The sequence below is a fragment of the Mytilus californianus genome, unplaced genomic scaffold (genome assembly GCF_021869535.1).
Source record: "Mytilus californianus isolate M0D057914Y unplaced genomic scaffold, xbMytCali1.0.p SCAF_12, whole genome shotgun sequence".
Taxonomy (NCBI): domain Eukaryota; kingdom Metazoa; phylum Mollusca; class Bivalvia; order Mytilida; family Mytilidae; genus Mytilus; species Mytilus californianus.
Genome location: NW_026262604.1, coordinates 29,165,819 through 29,172,242, shown reverse-complemented (window position 1 = coordinate 29,172,242; position 6,424 = coordinate 29,165,819). Strand labels below are relative to the sequence as shown.

At 32.0% G+C, this 6,424-nt stretch overlaps 1 long non-coding RNA gene across 1 annotated transcript; it reads left to right on the top strand.

Moving 5' to 3' along the window:
• The first annotated feature begins 309 nt into the window (after positions 1-309).
• On the top strand, positions 310-3,050 carry LOC127721661 (uncharacterized). The gene is made up of 3 exons (XR_007991384.1): positions 310-454; positions 1,466-1,513; positions 2,891-3,050. It is a non-coding gene; the product is annotated as an uncharacterized LOC127721661 (long non-coding RNA).
• The last annotated feature ends 3,374 nt before the right edge of the window (positions 3,051-6,424 follow it).

The following is a 6,424-nucleotide window of genomic DNA, read 5'->3' as shown; positions in this document are numbered from 1 at the left end:
TTTGAAGTTTCATAATACTTTAAAGCGTACAATAAAATATTTAAAAAATTAGAAGTTGAGTGAATGCCCATCACACAGTTTTACAGAATAACAATACGTTTTATTGTGTTTATTTTTAATCACTTTAACAGTAGTACCAAGTAATGACTAAAGCAGACAGAAATGTTATAATTATTGATCGTCTACTACGATATATGTGATTTGATACTACACATATCTATCAACTACACAATTTTATCGCATTATCAACATATATAAAACTGTTTAAAAAGATAAATCCATATTGACTTATCTCTGTTCATTATTCATGTTTATATTTACTGGACCCTTGATATGTGTGGGTGTGTATATTGATTTATATGTGTACAGAATTATACTTACACCTAAAATTGAACAAACATATAATTGTGAATAATGTCCGATTCTCTCGGAAATTATGTTCCACAGAAAAGTAGTAAGTACTAAGCTGTCTTTTTTATTTGATAAAAATTTGTTAATGACCCATATCTGTATGTAATAAATTTTACTCTAAACACTTATTATTTATTATTATTTATGTTAAGAAGATTTTCCAAATGTTTTTTACAAAATCCGCTTGATTCAACAAAGTTAGGGATGTCTATCCCAAGGATAGAAATGTAAAGAAAAAAACAAAACGAAATTTTGAGTAATTGTCTGAAATTTTGACCCCATTTATCTCTTAAAATAGCACATGAAGGTATATTTTTTTTACATATTTGAATTGACTAGGTAAAAAAATAGCTTAGATGAAATTTATTTGTTCAGTGTATGTTCACTGGTGTTAATTTGTTTTTTTTTTATTGAGTTAAGACATCTCAATTGATATTTTATAGTGTGTCTTTCTATGTTGTGATGTTACACTATTGTTTCAGATAAGGGTGAAGGTTTGGTACCATTAAAACGTTTAAACACGATGCAATTGTTTGCATCTGTCCTAAGTCAGGAATCTGATGTTCAGTAGTTGTCGTTTGTTGATGTGGTTCATAAGTGTTTCTCGTTTCTCGTTTTTATATAGATATATAGATATTGGTTTTCCCGTTTGAATGGTTTTACGCTAGTAATTTTTTGGGCCCTTTATAGCTTGCTGTTCTGTGTGAGCCAAGGCTCCGTGTTGAATACCATACTTTGACCTATAATGGTTTACTTTTATAAATTTTGACTTGGATGGAGAGTTGACTCATTGGCACTAATACCACATCTTCTTATATCTATGTATGCAAATTTTCCTAAAACTCACCGTGGGATCAAAACTGTATCGTATGCCCTAAAGCAACCAATAATCAATCAATCAATCAATCAATCAATCAATCAATTAATCAATCATTCTTCATAAGAACCTCATGTATACCGTCTGCATCATATGAATCAAGGAAAAAGTAGGCAGATAAGGGCACTGCTGGTTCATATGGGAATGATTGTTTATTTCAACATTATTGTTTTGTAGATGAAAGTGAGGGAAAACAGTCTTTCACTACAAAAGACGAAAATGGTAGTAAGTACTGTTTAATGCAAATGCAATTTGTTTGTAACGTCTATTGTGACTGGGCGACGAGATTTTGTTGAGAGGGTTAAATCCACAGTTTACTTTCTTTTTAATCTAAGAAAACTGCTTTGTTAATTCAAAAATAACTAGTATAATTTTGGGATCGTCAATCATAATCGAATAGTCATATTCTTGTCTTGCCTGCAACAAATGTCATGAAGGCGAAAGAAAGTAATCTAACATTCTGTCGTCTAGTTCTCGGAATGGTCTACAATAGGGTACACTCTGTGGTTTATGTGATTTTATAGAATACAAACGAACCATCAAACATTCATTTAAGTTTACGAAAAAAAAGTTTTTATATTTTATGTAGAAAAGACAGTATTCAATGTGGAAATGATTTCTTTTCTTCATTCAACGAATTTACATTTTTAAAGTTAGTAAGTATTATGACAACGTTTGAGGTTTACGTTTTTTAGGCAAGAACGACTTTGTTAAACCATCTAACATTTTTTTTAAACATACACATAGCATCTCTCATAATCAGAAGCAATATTTTAGAAACATTTTTTTTAAGTTTTCAATATTGCATTAATATATGAAATAAATTTATCTAAAATATGTGGCGTAATTAGCTACCTTGAATGCACTGGTTTGTTAAGCCTTTCCATTCCAATTATTTTTTTTTATTTTAGTGTTAACAACCACATTTAATTTATTATTTTTTTTATATTTTGATACTTCTGATATTGCATCATAGAAAAGTCTGTTGAATGCCTTACCTGTAGGGATAATTCTGTAACTTAAATTCAGAATGCCTGTGAAAGACCGGAGAACACGTAACGTTGTTCTTTTTTCACCTATCAAGTTTGAAATAATTGTTTTCAATTTCAGCAATTTGTCTTTGGGAATTTTGACTGACATTTGCGTGAGGATTGCTAAAGAAGTTAATTTATATGTAGTGTAATCAACTTAGACAAGCGCGTCTGCTTTGACCAGCTAATGAACTATTGCATTATTACTTTTATAATTACAATCAAGTACGGGCAAGGATAAGTGGTTTGCATCCCTACGTTCGCGCAATTCGGGAGTAAAAGTAAAGACTTGTCGGTTCGGAGAAATCTGAGTATGAATTATATATCCAAGTCGTTCTGCATACTGTTACGTTTTAAACTATCTGACTCAGCGTGTCGGTCTTATATAAATATATCAGACCTCAATATGTCCTCGTCCCTATATGCTTGTCACATATGCCACTTAACTCCGAACACCAATCTCTAGCACTAACATTTAATGTATGTAGGATTTTTAGATTTGATTTTACACATAAATTGTTTTATTTCAGGGACAATAATATTTGTAATATCAATTCTTCCTTCGTTGTAGAAGGAGGTGCATCAAAGAATCCATTTCGAGGAGATTATGGAAATCTTGTTTCCCCACCACCACCACAGCCGCCACCGCCACCACCGCCGAAAAATCCGAACACGTAGATACAAGTGTGTGTATTGTTAAACTATATAATGATTGAATAAATATTTTTAAGAACTAACGAGGAATATTGTCGAGTTATAATTCTTACATATATGCCTCAATGCAACAAGCGGATAAGTATAGATATTATTCAGTGATTTACGCAATTAATATACATCACTGTCAAATAATTTTTTCTACGTATGAGTTGTTTTCCATTGCCAGCAAATATGAAATTAAAAAAACAGTCGGATATTGAAAATTAACTATTCATTCAATATTTCCTGTCTATGTTCTCTCTCTTTCTGTCTGCCCTTGTTTGTATCGCCTAAATTTGTAACATATTTCTTTCATGTTGAACGTCCCTGGGTATCCAGTTTTCGGTATCAAGTCCAGCAGTTTCTTTCTCCTAATGCATCCGAAAACATCTCTGCCAAATTAACAGTATGTCCGAGTTTTCTTGTTGCTGGCACATTGCAACCTACACACACGAGCATGAATAATAGGCGAGTTAAATTTCTGGACTTTCATATTTTAATTCGTCAACCAGGCCTAGGAGAGCAACAAAAGTCTGAAGTGGTGCTTCACCGCCAATATCCGGAATGATTCCCCAATAACATTTTTTTAGTTAAATCTTTCCTTTCTTGGCAAATTTAAAACAGCATCATACATTACACCAGCAAGAGTACCTGACATGTTCACAGTGCTAACTCAAGTTAAGGTCAAGGAACAGTAAATGGGCTATGTCACAGATTTTGGTAAAAGTTTACATACAACATTGGCTCGTTGAATAATATCTGAAAATCGACAAAAAAGGCCTTTATCTCTTTTATTTTCTGAAATATGGCAGATTGAGTTCTTTCAAAATAGGTCAGCATGTGTATAGGAAGCGCATAACATCGACTAAAATCGTTCATAAATATGTTTTTAGATATTTTTAATGCATAGATTTTTCTTTAAAAACTATATGTTGTTGATGCATAAATTTTCGTAAAATAATCATTTGATCACCGACTAAATTTTGGGTGTTTTTGGTGTATTTACCAATCTGTTACCTTGTTGGAAGTGGAAAACATCAAAATCGACGTTTAACGGCCTACAACGCGATGACGCTACGATAATTTCGACGTTTTGTGGTATGTTTTCACCCAGTACACCACTTTGATTAATGTAGACCGTTAAAACGAAGTTTGTGACCCTATCATTATTTTACATCATTAAAATGGAAATTTGTGTATCACCGGCATATAGTTTTTAAAGAAAAACATAATGATTTAAAAATTGGAAATTTGATGATTTTAAGATAAATTTAAGGACGTTTTTCGACGATTGGATATGCTTTTTATAAAAATGTTCAACTATTTTGAAATAATTCAATCGGTAATATTTCAGAAAATGAAAGAGATGAAGGCATTTTTTCCGATTTTCAGTTAAAAGGTCATCGATCCAAAGGTGTATGCCAACTTTTGAGAAAATCTAAGACATAGCCCATTTACTGTAACTTTACATTAAGGTTTAACATAATGCCGTTAAATTCTTTTTGTCAGATAAATGAAATTCTTTCCAAATTTTCACATCGAGGACATCTGTCATAATACCCGTCTCCTGTCTTCGTTCCCTCCATTTTTCGCATTTACGTTCAAAATCAGGTACTCCTGATAGTTTTTCCAATGATTGTTCAATCGATTTGTAACAGTAAGTTTTAAACGGATACAAACATGTTGATTCGTCCGAGATAATTTCACAAGCTTAAGAATAATTTCTCCACATGGTCTTCGTCTCGCTATCTGAGTGTGATTTGGAATTACAACGTTAGTTCATGTCGCCGATTGATTTTCACCTTCAATAATTTTTACGCAGTCCTCATATTTGAAGAAAGCGAAACATTTTCTACAAATGACATATTTCGAAAAGTTATCTTTTTTCAATCACAGGTTTTTGTACAGTTTGTTAATAGTGTGTGGGAACACTGTAGTAGTGCTTAAAGGGAAGACGTTTTTTGCCGTAAAAAGACAAAAAAAAATCGTACGTAAAAAAGCATGTTCGCTAAAACGGAGTCTGGTAAAACATTTATAGATTGCCAGGAACTTAGAAAATATACACAACCATTGACAAAGTAACGCAATCTGTTGATCAAACATCAGTATTTGAGTCGTATTTTCCTTAATTATCACCTCTTTCTATCGCAAGAATGAAATCGCCGTCGATGTCTGATAAACTGATATCGGACCACAATTCCTCGTCTTCGTCGTCATCAGATTCCGTTAGGTTATGTTCAATCCAATGCCTCTTTGTTACTGTACTTAAATTATGTTCTATTTTCAGTCCTTATTTCTCATTCCTGTCTGATGATTCTACGTCATATAGGACCTGTACAGATGCATGATCCCTAGTTTCAGTTTAGTTTGATTGTACATATAACCACTTTTTTCGTGAACATTTTTCAGTTTATGAGTTTCAAATTATCTCGGCACAAATAAATCTCCGCAACCTGGGCATAGTTTCCTTTTTTTGCTTATTTCTGTAGATTTGTCGTTTTGTTGTTGATATTTTCTTTTTATGAAAAAAGAAGACAATAGAAATAAAGAAACAATTAACATATAGACCACCATAAACTTAAAGCACTGTTTACTTACCAAAGTGTAGCCGGATTATTATTGATGTCAGACTCAATTAAAAGAGCATTTTGTCTTGTAGGTAACTCCATTATTGTTGTTTAAGACTAACTGAACTGCATTCATATTGTTACCTTTTAACACTAAATCCTGGTATTTCATGTTTATAGGAATCTGATGTTCAGTAGTTGTCGTTTGTTGATGTGATTCATAAGTGTTTCTCGTTTTTTATATAGATTAGACCGTTAGGTTTTCCCGTTTGAATGGTTTTACACTAGTAATTTTTGGGGCCCTTTATAGCTTACTGTTCGATGTGAGCCAAGGCTCCGTGTTGAAGACCGTACTTTGACCTATAAAGGTTTACTTTTATAAATTTTTACTTAGATGGAGAGTTGTCTCATTGGCACTCATACCACATCTTCTTATATCTAATTATAATTTACTTCAACTGCAAGAAACAAAACAGATGTTTATTTGTAATTTAAATTATATTTTTATTTCTTCAAGCATAATTTTGAGACACGTATTATATTAAATAGGCCTGTGGAAAAATACTTGCAGTAAATTGCAAATTAGTACATAGTAAGAAACGTATAAAAAGATACTTTGTAAACAATTTTCTTTAATTTGTCTGTGTTAGAAAAATGAAATAAAAAAAAGCTTAGAAAATTTTAGAAAAATTAGACCAAAAAGAATATGCTGTGAAACTGGACGAATTTATATACCGTTATTTGAACTTTTCGACGACGCAGAGATGTGGTTTCCGTTTGATGTCCAGTTTGAAAACTTTTAGATTTCACCAAATCACAATAGCATTTTGCCGGATTTCAAG